The sequence below is a fragment of the Rhinopithecus bieti genome, unplaced genomic scaffold (genome assembly GCF_001698545.2).
Source record: "Rhinopithecus bieti isolate Rb0 unplaced genomic scaffold, ASM169854v2 scaffold_1017, whole genome shotgun sequence".
Classification (NCBI taxonomy): Eukaryota; Metazoa; Chordata; class Mammalia; order Primates; family Cercopithecidae; genus Rhinopithecus; species Rhinopithecus bieti.
Genome location: NW_016803657.1, coordinates 1,524,810 through 1,536,461, shown reverse-complemented (window position 1 = coordinate 1,536,461; position 11,652 = coordinate 1,524,810). Strand labels below are relative to the sequence as shown.

At 48.6% G+C, this 11,652-nt stretch overlaps 1 long non-coding RNA gene across 1 annotated transcript in view; it reads right to left on the bottom strand.

Annotated features, from left to right (window-relative positions):
- Nucleotides 1–1,093: 1,093 nt before the first annotated feature.
- Nucleotides 1,094–11,652, bottom strand: part of LOC108543422 (uncharacterized) — a 14,570-nt gene continuing 4,011 nt past the window's right edge. Inside the window, exon 2 of the long non-coding RNA XR_001889570.1 lies at nt 1,094–2,609. This is a non-coding gene — a long non-coding RNA (uncharacterized LOC108543422). The remainder of the gene's footprint in view (nt 2,610–11,652) is intronic.

The window sequence follows — 11,652 nt, the reverse complement described above, 5'->3', positions numbered from 1 at the left end:
CTTCCCTGGCCCTGCACACGGCATCCCCTCAGCCTTGTTGAGGTTTGGGGCTCCCTCCACCCCACGGGAGCCCAGCTCTCCCTAGCGGACCTGTGCCATCCTGTGACTTGAGTTTGGGCTGGGAAGACATACTAGGCTGCGGTGTTGTGAGTGGGCTCTGCGGGGTCAGGAGAGATGGCCGGCCTCCGAAGGCCAGCTTTGCATACCTCTCTCCTGCTTCTGGCTGTTCCTTTTGGGGCCTGACTTGTTAAAGGAGATTATTGTAGTGATTGGCAGGGGCTCCCTGGAGAGCCTTGTGGCCAGGCAAGCTGCTCCAAGCTGCAAACAGCATCAGTATCATGGCCAGTGAAATGGACTGTGAGCTCCTGGCCTCCCTCTTGGGAATGGGAAGGGGCAGAGACTGAGGGAGGAGGAAACGGCCTGCTCAGGATCACAGCAGCTGCCTCTGTTGGTGCTAAGCCGGGGGATCTCCTGGGTCCCAGGTGCCTGGAGAGCACAGGCTGACTCCCCCTGTCCCACTCGGCACCTTGTGGTCCCAGCTGTTTGCCTTCCTCCACAAGGGCCGGTTCGTTGGGCCCTGTCTGCCCACCCATCTCCAGCCCAGGCCTCAGGATTTCTGGCCTCTCCCGTTGGACCTCATCCCCGCCAGTCCTCCCTGGAAGAGCCAGCCTGGTCCTCAGATGTGGAGAGGAGGGTGGCGGTGAGTTGATCCTGGGAAGAAGAGGGCAGTGGGGGGTGTGCCCCGAGGGGCTGGGCCACTCCAGGTAGGCCCCTCAGCCTTGGGTGCAGAGCCCCCAAGCTGTCGCCCTTCCACTCCCCCAGGAGTGGCTGAAGAGGCTAAGTTATCAGCTGTCTGTGGCCCCAGGTCCCCTGCAGTATTCCCAGGGCCCTAGGGGATGAAGGAGGGGATAGCGGGGCAGGAGGGCTTCTGGGAGAGGCCTGGGGTGCCCCGCCCAATGCCACCCCTCTAGGAGACAAGATATCCCTGGTGGGGTGGGAGGAGAGGCCTGAAGCGGGGAGCTGGAAGGAAGCAGCGACACTGCGGGGACTCGAACCCCGGCCCAGCTGTGCTGGACGTGCCACCACCAGTGCCTTTTGCTTTTTCCTGCTCACTCTTTCACAGATCAGAAGGTGAAAAGCAAAACCTGAGTGCGGCCATGGGCCGCACTCAGTAAAAGAAACACCTGCGGCGGCTCCGCGCCTCCCTCCCTCCCTCCCAGGCTCACCTCCTGCCTTCCTTACTCCCCTTGCAGAGGCACAGACAGGGGACAGGGTCCCCCAGCTTCACATCTACATCTCCCAGCATGCCACATGTGTATCCTGACTCAGAAGCATGAAGTCAGACCAGCAAACAACACGAGACACAGTCCTGCATGCTCTGGGACAGTGTACGCAGACACAAGCTTCTGTGTGTGTATAGAAATTTTCAGAAAGAGTCTAGGAAACTTGAGAGGACATCTCTGTGTAGTAGGGTGGGATAGGTCAGGGGACAGGGATTTTACTTGCATTCTGTACCCATGGCTTGAATTTTTGACTCTGTGCAAATCACTTTTATAATTAAAGACACAAATCTTTTCATCTGAACAGGAAATCTAAGACCTGGGGACACTTAAGGCACCCTGGCCTAGTGGAAATGGTTCTCTGGGTCTGCTGGGCCCCAAGCACCTGAGGTCACGCAGACACCTGCCTGCCTCACCTTCCATTCTCTGATCTGTCAACCACCGTCAGCTGTGGATTCCTTCCTGGGAGCTGGCATCACTCCAAATGAAGTCGGAAGCAAAGTGCCCCACCAGCCTCTCTCCTGTCACTTGACTCTAACCTGGAGTCCAAGTTCTGGGGAGGACGGGTCCAAGTCACCAGGGCCCCAGGACTCAGAGGTACACGAAGCCCACATGGACCCTCAGCAGGTACTTGTCCCAGGCCACCCTCAGGATCCGCGGTCCACAGCACCACTGCTCTTGTCCCAGGCTCTGCCTCCCCTGGGCCCACGGCGGGTCCATGGGAGCCTCCCATGAGCTCTGCTGTCCTCGTTTGAGAGTCCTGTCCTGGCTGCCATGGAGGGAGGGCCCCTGGAGCCCCTCCTGCCAGTGCTGAGGAGCTCAGAAGCCCTCCCCAGCGGGGTCCAGATGAGAAGCAGAGGCTCAGAGAGGGCTGTAACCTGCTCAGGGACACACAGGAGGTCAGGCCAGGTTGAGAGCTGGGTGCCTTCTACTCATCCTGATGAATCTGAGCAGAATCACCCCCCCACTTATCCACAACTTCTCTTTTCACACAGACACACACACACAACACACACCCCAAAGTCTGAGGACTACCAGGTGGGCTCCGAGCCAGGCCTGCAGGCCTCAGACCTCTCAAAGGGGTGGGGAACCTGCTGGGCCAACTGCCTTTTCCCCCTCCCCCACTTCGCTCATGCCCCATCCCTCCTCACACGTCCATCTCCCCTCACAGCCCCGCTTCAACTTCAGCCCCCAAACACACCGCGGTGCGGCACTTACTTACTGCAGCAGCAGAGGGGAAACGTTCACGGCCATCTAAGTCCCAACCTGCCGATGAAGCGACAAAGCTCTGGCCTAAGAAGGCCTCAGACATGGGGCAGTCAAAACACTCTGTAAGATGAGCAAAGAATTAATTCAGGGTGTCAGCAACAGGACCCTCGGGTGTGTGCGGTGGGACGAGCGAGCTACGCGGGGAGACGTGCCACCGGCTTCCAGGAACCACTGCACTCAGTGAGCAGAAGTAAAAACAGTGGTGTTGGCACGGCCAAGGGGAAACAGCAGCCCTAGAGCCATTGGGGCGCAGGGCAGTGAGGAGAGCCAAGTGACTGGCCTTTCCCTCTGGCTGGTGGGGCTGCAAACCAAAAGCTGCCTTGAGGTATAGAAGGGGATTTGCCCAAAGATATTTGTGATTGTACAATTTATAACCACAAAACTCTGGTGCCGGCTCACATGGCCCAGGTGGCAGTGACAACCTCTCAGCCTGGAATGCCCCCGAGGACCCCAACCAGAACAGGTGGATTATTTCAGCACAAGTAATTGTGTCCCCACACAGTAACTACCAATCACAACAGTGTAAAACAAACACACGTACAGAGGCAGAAAGCAGAAAAGATATAAAAATCATTCCAAATTCAGCAGCTGAAAATAACCCCATAGATATTTGAGTCCAGTGCAAACAGGAAGACAGCGGAGTGTGTGTGCACATGTGTGCACATCTTTAGGTCTGCACAGTCAACACCAGACACAGTGAAGCCCGAGCAGCAAGCAGTCCACAGCCGAGGGCCGTTAGTGTTGGGAAAACCAATGCATCCCCGTGCATCAAAACACATGGCGCAGACTGCTGAGCCAGCTCAGGGGAAGCGGAGAGACCCCAGGAACGACGGTGAGAATGCAACTCACTTGTTATTACACATGATATGGCAGATCTGGATTTGACCAACAAAACTGGGAGGAACTGATCCAGATGTGGAATGTGACAGAGAATCCCTTCCCATTGCCATGGAACATTTATAAAAATAATTGTACGTTAATCAACGAAGAAAGGGAGCCACACATTTAAAAAAGAAGAAATTGTACAGGCCAATTCCTCAGATAACCATTCTAACTAGGGTCAAATTATACATCAGGATCGAAACCACAAACATATAGGAAACAAGATAAAGTCTTTTGTTTTTTTTTTTGAGACGGAGTCTCACTCTGTGACCCAGGCTGGAATGCGGTGGCGCGACCTTGGCTCAATGTAACCTCCGCCTCCCGGGTTCAAGCGATTCTTCTGCCTCAACCTCTCCAGTAGCTGGGACTACAGGCATGCGCCACCATGCCTGGCTAAATTTTTGTATTTTTAGTAGAGACAGGGTTTCACCATATTGGCCAGGCTGGCCTTGAACTCCTGACCTCGTGATCCACCCTCCTCGGCCTCCCAAAGTGCTGAGATTACAGGCTTGAGCCACCTGCTCATCTGATCAAGTATTTTCTTAAATACAGATGGAAGGCTTTCATGTGCCCTGGGGATCACGTCCTGAATCCTCATGGTGGCCCCCAGGCCAGGAAGTTGGCCCTGTCCCTGCCAGCCCCAGCTTGCACCACTTCAGGCTCCAGCCAGTTCCTTCACAGCCCAGCAGCTTGCTCCTGCCCTTGCAGACAGGAATGCTGTCCTTCCAGCTTCTCCTACCCTTCAGGTTAGAGCCCAAAGGTCCCCACCCCTGGTTAGGGCTGTTTTCATTCTGGGGGGACACTACACTCCTTGGTAACTGTCACCACGACTGCCCTTAACTGATGATTTGTGCATTGCCACCTGAGGCCTGCCCCGCTGAGAACAGCAGCAGCGTGAAGGCGAGGCTGTCAGCTAATGCCTGTGTCTCTGGGGACCAGCTCAGGCTCTGGCCATGGGGGATGTTGATGGAGTGACCATAAAAAAAAAAAAATCCAAACTCTGTGGAATGAGCAACAACTGTCCACTGTTTCCCTTTGCTGGGTACCCCACATGCCTGCTAGGCTCTCGCTGCCCACACGAAACCTTACATCTTCCTCGGATGGCATCAGTAGCCTCCCTCACAGACACAGCACACCTCAGCAGTTGAGGAACCAGCGTGGCCACAGTGGGCTGAGGGCATAGTGGTGCTAGAGCAAGACTGCCTCACACCCTCGACTGCACAGCCACCCTTCACCTCCCCTCTTCCACTGCTAAAAGTACGCAAGCGTGATCAGAAGTGAACCAAACACACAATGCAAGCCTCTAGAAAAAGAGTAACACAACAAAATCCAAGGCATGCAGGAGGAAAGGATTAATGAAACAAAAGTAGAAATTAATAAATGATAAAATGAAAGCAGAACTGCTTACTCTATCTAAAGCTGCTTTTTCCAAAGGCCAATAAAATAGATTTCTTGAAAGTCTTATTAAAGACAAACTAGGAATTAAAAAAGTGAAAACTATGCATAAGGAGGATATAAAATACAAAATGATACTCTACACTAATACATATAAAAAAGGTAATTAAGATAATATAACTTTGAAAAACTGACTTGTAATTAAATAGAAATATTTAATAGCCCAGTAATCCTGGAAGAACCTGAAAAAGTTTTCAAGGTTGGGCACAGTGGCTCACGCCTGTAATCCCAACACTTTGGGAGGCTGAGCAGGGGAGGATCACTTGAGTCCAGAAGTTTGAGACCAGTCTGGGCAACACAGAAAGACCCCACATCTACTAAAACAAACAAACAGACAAACAAACAAAAGTTTTCAGAGCCACTGAAGCTCCTAAAAGTGCCAGCCCCAGCTGGTGTTACACGACCCTCCGTGCCATGCAGCCTGCAGTGCAGAGGGTTGGGAACTTGTCTAGATATTTCCCATCATAAAGGGACAGGAAACAGCAGCTCCCCTCACTCACAAGTACCTGCATAGGCTTGAACACTATTTTTATCCCCATTTCATCCACCCGGAAACTTGCTTCTGAATTTAAGAAATCTGTATAAAGTCACGCACTACTGAGTGGCAAAGTAGGGAAGAGAAACCAAGTTGTCGGGCTCAAAGCCGTACCCATGACCACTGACCCCGGCTGTGTCCCTGCCTACCCTGCTACCCTACCAGAACCTGCCCGATGATGCCCTAAAGTCCAAGCAGAACTTCTAATTCATTCCTTTTCTTCTCTGTTTTGTTTTTGAGACAGAGTGTCGCTCTGTTGCCCGGGCTGGAGTGCAATGGTGTGGTCTCAGCTCACTGCAACCTCTGCCTCCTGGGTTCAAGAGATTCTCCTGCCTCAGCCTCCCAAGTAGGTGGGACTACAGGCACCCACCACCATACCCGGCTAATTTTTTTGTATTTTTAGTAAAGACGGGGTTTCACTATGTTGGCCAGGCTGGTCTCAAACTCCTGACCTCATGATTCACCTGCCTTGGCTTCTCAATGTTATTTGCTTTACAAGTCCTGCTTCAGGACTACCTTCCCTGACCACTGCTGCCTCCCTCCCAGCATTTGCCAGGGACTGTCATTGCCTTAGTTTTTTCTGTTTTTTTTTGAGACGGAGTCTCACTCTGTCGCCCAGGCTGGAGTGCAGTGGCCGGATCTCAGCTCACTGTAAGCTCCGCCTCCTGAGTTTATGCCATTCTCCTGCCTCAGCCTCCCGAGAAGCTGGGACTACAGGCGCCCGCCACCTCACCCGGCTAGTGTTTTTTATTGTATTTTTTAGTAGAGATGGGGTTTCACCGGGTTAGCCAGGATGGTCTCGATCACCTGACCTCGTGATCCGCCCGTCTCGGCCTCCCAAAGTGCTGGGATTACAGGCTTGAGCCAAAGTGCCCGGCTTTTTTTTTTTTTTTTTTTTTTTTTGAGACAGGGTCTTAGTCTGTCGCCAAGGCTGGAGTGCAGTGGTGCAATCAAAGCTTGCTGCAGCCTTGAACTCCTGGGCTCAAGCAATCCTCCCACCTCAGCAACTAGGATTACAGGTACAGGCCACCACACATGGCCTTCTAATTTACTTCTGTGCCAACAAAATAAAACTCAGGCCTAGGAAGAGCTTGGTTCAGAAATCACAGAGGGACTTAGTATTCCATTAGTACAAATGGAAAAATTAAGTTCATCATCAGATGATAAAAGGAATAAAACCCGATACTCAACTCAAAAGATGCAGAAAAGACATTTGAATAAATCCAGTACCTATTATTATTTCAAATTTAAAAACAATTTTTTTTAAGAGAGAGAGTTGCACTTCTCATCATTTCCATTAAGAACCCAACTGCACCTTTTTCTCTGCCTCTAAACCACCGTAGTCTGACAGGGGACACCCCAGACCTTAATCATTCACGTAACACCTTGAGACTTTCTGCCATATCTGACTGAATATAGCCAGTCATTTCTGCCCCTTAAATCAAGTCACTTTTTTTTTTTTTGAAACAAAGTCTCGTTCTGTTGCCCTAGCATGATCTCAGCTCACTGCAACCTCCTCCTCCTGGGTTCAAGTGATCCTCATGCCTCAGCCTCTCGAGGAACTGGCATTATAGATGTGCACCACCATGCCTGGCTAACTTTTGTATTTTTAGTAGAGACGGGTTTTCGCTATGTTTGCCAGGCTGACGTCGAGCTCCTAGCCTCCTATGATCTGCCCACCTCAGCCTCCCAAAGTGCTGGGATTACAAGCATGAGTCACCTCACCCAGCCAAATCAAGTCACTTTTAAAATACAAATTTATTCTATGTCTAAGGACATTATCGATAAAGTGAAAACACAACCCACAGAACGGGAGAAAATATTTGCAAACCATATATCTGATAAGGGCCTAGAATCCAGAATATATAAAGAACTCTTACAATTCAGTAATAAAAAGACAAACGCCTAATTAAAAAGTGGACCAAGGCTCAGCACAGACACTTCTCCAGGGAACACATGCATATGGCCAACAGCACCAGCAAAGGTGCTTGACAGCATCACTCATCAGAGAAATGCAAATCCAAATGACAACAGAGGCTACTTCACATTCCATTAGAGTGATTCTTTTTTTTTTTTTTTTTTTTTTGAGACAGAGTCTTGCTCTGCCACCCAGGCTGGAGTGCAGTGGCCGGATCTCAGCTCACTGCAAGCTCCGCCTCCCGGGTTTGCGCCATTCTCCTGCCTCAGCCTCCTGAGTAGCTGGGACTACAGGCACCCGCCACCTCGCCCGGCTAGTTTTGTATTTTTTTTTTAGTAGAGACGGGGTTTCACTGTGTTAGCCAGGATGGTCTCGATCTCCTGACCTCGTGATCCGCCCGTCTCGGCCTCCCAAAGTGCTGGGATTACAGGCTTAAGCCACCGCGCCCGGCCTATTTATTTATTTTTTTAAGTCACCCTAACTCATCTTACAGACCACCAGCAGGACAATTACCCCTTTGGGCGACATGAAAAGGCTGCCAGGGGCTTATGTCCAGTACCCAGGGTCCAGCATGGCCCTCTTCCTCCGTGTGCTGATGGATCCCACTTCTATAGTGGGTCAGGAAGGAACAAGACCACCGTGCTCATGGCTTGATAGTTATTGCAGCCAATGGGAACAAGACAGGAAGAGAGAAGCATAGAAAATGGAATAAGGTCTGTGAATAATGTAATCATCAAAGGTGACTGTTTTTCACTTGGTATACCCAAGAGACCAGGGCTCACTCCCTGTCAACAGTGACTAGCACAATGCTTGCATTATTTCATTAACCCTCATCCTACTTCTTACAGATGGGGAAACTGAGGCAGAAAGTAAATAAGTAAATAAGTGGTGGGTCCAGGATCAGATCCCGGCTCTCTGACTTGAAAGCCTGCACTTTTTAGCCAAGACACTATATTGCCTCCCAACTGATCCTAATAGTGAAGTTCAGCATATCTATTTACGAAACAAAGCATAGTTATTTAAAAGTCTTACCATATACCAGCATAATCAGAAATTTAAATAGAAAAATATATCCAACTGCAATACAGACTGTTAAATTTCAAAGGACAAACTTCATAAATGTGCATAACCTATATGAAGAGAAGTTCAATACTCCCAAGAAACATGAAAATCATCATATCCTAAATGAACAGGGAGCTCAGTTCCTCAGTGGGAAGTCTCAGTATCATAATATGGTTATAAATGTAATGAAATTCCAATACAAATTCAAACACTATTAAAAAGAATGACATGAACCTCTGTTACCATATATCAAACTCAGTCAGTAGAAAGCTAAAATAATGAAAACATTGGGTTGGCACAAGGAAAGACAGATCTGATAGAATAGACTAAAAGTCCAAAAACAGATGTCTATTAAATTATTTATATTTAATTATTTGAGATGGAGTCTCGCTCTGTCTCCCAGGCTGGAGTGCAGTGGCGCGATCTCGGCTCACTGCAAGCTCTGCCTCGTGGGTTCACGCCATTCTCCTGCCTCAGCCTCCTGAGTAGCTGGGACTATAGGCTCCCCCATGCCCAGCTAATTTTTTGTATTTTTAGCAGAGATGGGGTTTCACCATGTTAGCCAGGATGGTCTCGATTTCCTGACCTCGTGATCCGCCCGCCTCGGCCCCGCAAAGTGCTGGGATTATAGGTGTGAGCCACCACGCCTGGCCCCTATTTATTTATTTATTTTTTGAGACAGAGTCTCACCCTGTCTCCCAGGCTGGAATGCAGTGGCGCGATCTTGGCTCACTGCAACCTCTGCCTCCTGGGTTCAAGTGATTCTCCTGCCTTAGCCTCTCGAGGAGCTGGGATTACAGGCACGCACCACCATGCCCGACTAATTTTTGTATTTGTATTTTTATTTTTTTGAGATGGAGTTTTGCTCTTGTCACCCAGGTTGGAGTGCAGTGGGGCAATCTTGGCTCACTGCAGCCTCCACCTCCCAGTTCAAGTGATTCTCCTGTCTCAGTCTCCTGAGTAGCTGGGATTACAGGCACCCACCACCACGCCTGCCTAATTTTTGTATTTTTAGTAGAGACGGGATTTCACCATGTTGGCCAGACTGGTCTCAAAATCCTGACCTTAAGTGATCCACCCACCTTGGCTTCCCAAAGTGCTGGGATTACAGGTGCGAGCCACCGCGCCTGGCCTATTAAATTATTTAGTCCATGGTTATCAAGTGGCATTCAAATCAGTAGAGAAAGTAGAATGATTCAGTATATGGTGTTGGGAAAATCAGGTTGCCATTTGAAACAAGTAAATTAGATTCCTACATCTTGTACTATAAACCAAGTAGATGGATTAGAGTTTAATGTCAAAAACAAAACCATAAAGGAACCAGAAGAAAATACGATATAACACCAAAGTATGAAACCATAATAATAAAAATGGATAGATTTGGTTACAACATTTAAAACCATCGGCAAGATCCAACACTTAAAAGGCAAACTACAAATGTGAACGATGTTTTGTAATAGGTAAGGGTAAATGTCCTCAACACAGTTTTCACAAAGCAATGAAAACATAGGTGAAGCCCAAAGTAGATGCACAGATCAGCTCTAACAGACAAAAAATATCCGTTCAACCTCACAGAATCCAAAAGTGCAAATTAAAATACTGAGATACCATTTCTTGCCTTCAAATCAGCAAAGATAAAAACAAAGATGGTGAGGGGCCAGACCATGGGGACCCCCCACCGGGTCACCTGCTGGGAGCATGGGCTCTGCCTGCCTGGGAGGAGGGCGCTTGGCAGCAGAAGTCAAACTGCTCACAGCCTCTGGCTTGTTTCTTTCACTGCTAAGAAACTGCCGTAAGGAAATGGTCAGATGTGTGCACAACAGTGTCTCAGGAAAAGAGAAACTCACCCCACCCTATTTCAATAAAGTCAGAAAAAATCCTCATCAGAAAACAGAATAGTGTTTCATTAAAAAAAAAAAAAAAAAAAAAAAAAAAAAAATTAAAGCCCATACACATCTTTCTGGAATGGAGGCAGGTGGCTTCTGCCTTATTTGTGAAATAGGAAAGTAGTGGAAGTAAAGACTTTGGCATCTTGCTCCAGGCACCTAGCTTCCAGCTCTATTGTAGAACAACCAGCCTAGTGAAAGAGGAGTGGACTGACGCTGGGGAAGCCATGGCAGATCCCTATGCAGAATGGCAGTGCTGCTGAAGACGGTCAGTTAGGGAGGAGACAAAGGGGCCCTCGCTCAGCAGCCTCCAAAAACCCCCGTGCACCAGACAGGACAATGTGTTTATGACGGTGGCCTTGAGACTCTGAAGAAATGGCAAGTTCTGGTCTATATAAGCCCTCGTAAGGCAGGAAAGCATGCAATATATTTTGTAAAAAGTTCCAGCAGGCTGTGGACACCAGGAATAGGCTGTTCAGGGGTTGGGCACAGGGGTCAGGTGCTGGACACTAGAACACGACTCCACTCCGACATTCCAGGTACACACAACTTCCCAGTGAGAAGAGCTAGCCACACAGTAGCAGAGGCTTGGAAAGCAACCCAGCCCAGCACAACTCTCTCTGAACGTGACCTTGGCTGCAAGCTGGGTTTGTATGAACTTACTGGCATTTTTAACAAGACAGTGTGTATAGAAGCATTTCAACTGCAAAGACCACTGAACCGGATACTGTCAGCGTGATAGTAACAAGTAACCATTAGGCAGAGCAAAATGTAAATAAAAGTACTCTGTGATGGGGGTAGTCAGTCAGATGGGGTGGGGTCGGCCAGGGGCAGTGGGAACAACTAGAGTCGAGGTAGACAGAACAAGACCAGCTTTCTGTGTAATGCAAAGCCAAATTAAACAGATGTGAGTGGATGGAAAGATGCACCTTATTCTTATATAAGAAGACAATGGCATGAAGACATCACAGGGAAGGTTAAGGTAAACATGCAGCCTGGAATAGCCTGGAGAATTCTGGAAAAGTAGAATAATGAGGTAGGGCTTCCCTTTCGCTATTTTAAAGTACAGATGACACTATGTAAAACCATTAGGAACTGGCATGTGAATAGACAGATCAATAGCTAATAGCTGTATTAGCCAGAAAATGATGTAAGGACAACAGGCTAACTAACCCTGTCACTTGTTACACTAAAAGTAATTAAGTCCAGATAGAACCCTCCAAAATAAAAATAAAAAGAGAGTTAGGAGAAAACATGGGGTTTAACAACAAAAAAATCTTCAGCCGGATAAACCTTTTCGAACTACTCATAAAATCCAGAAACCATAAAAGAAAATTAGTATATATATATATATATATATATATA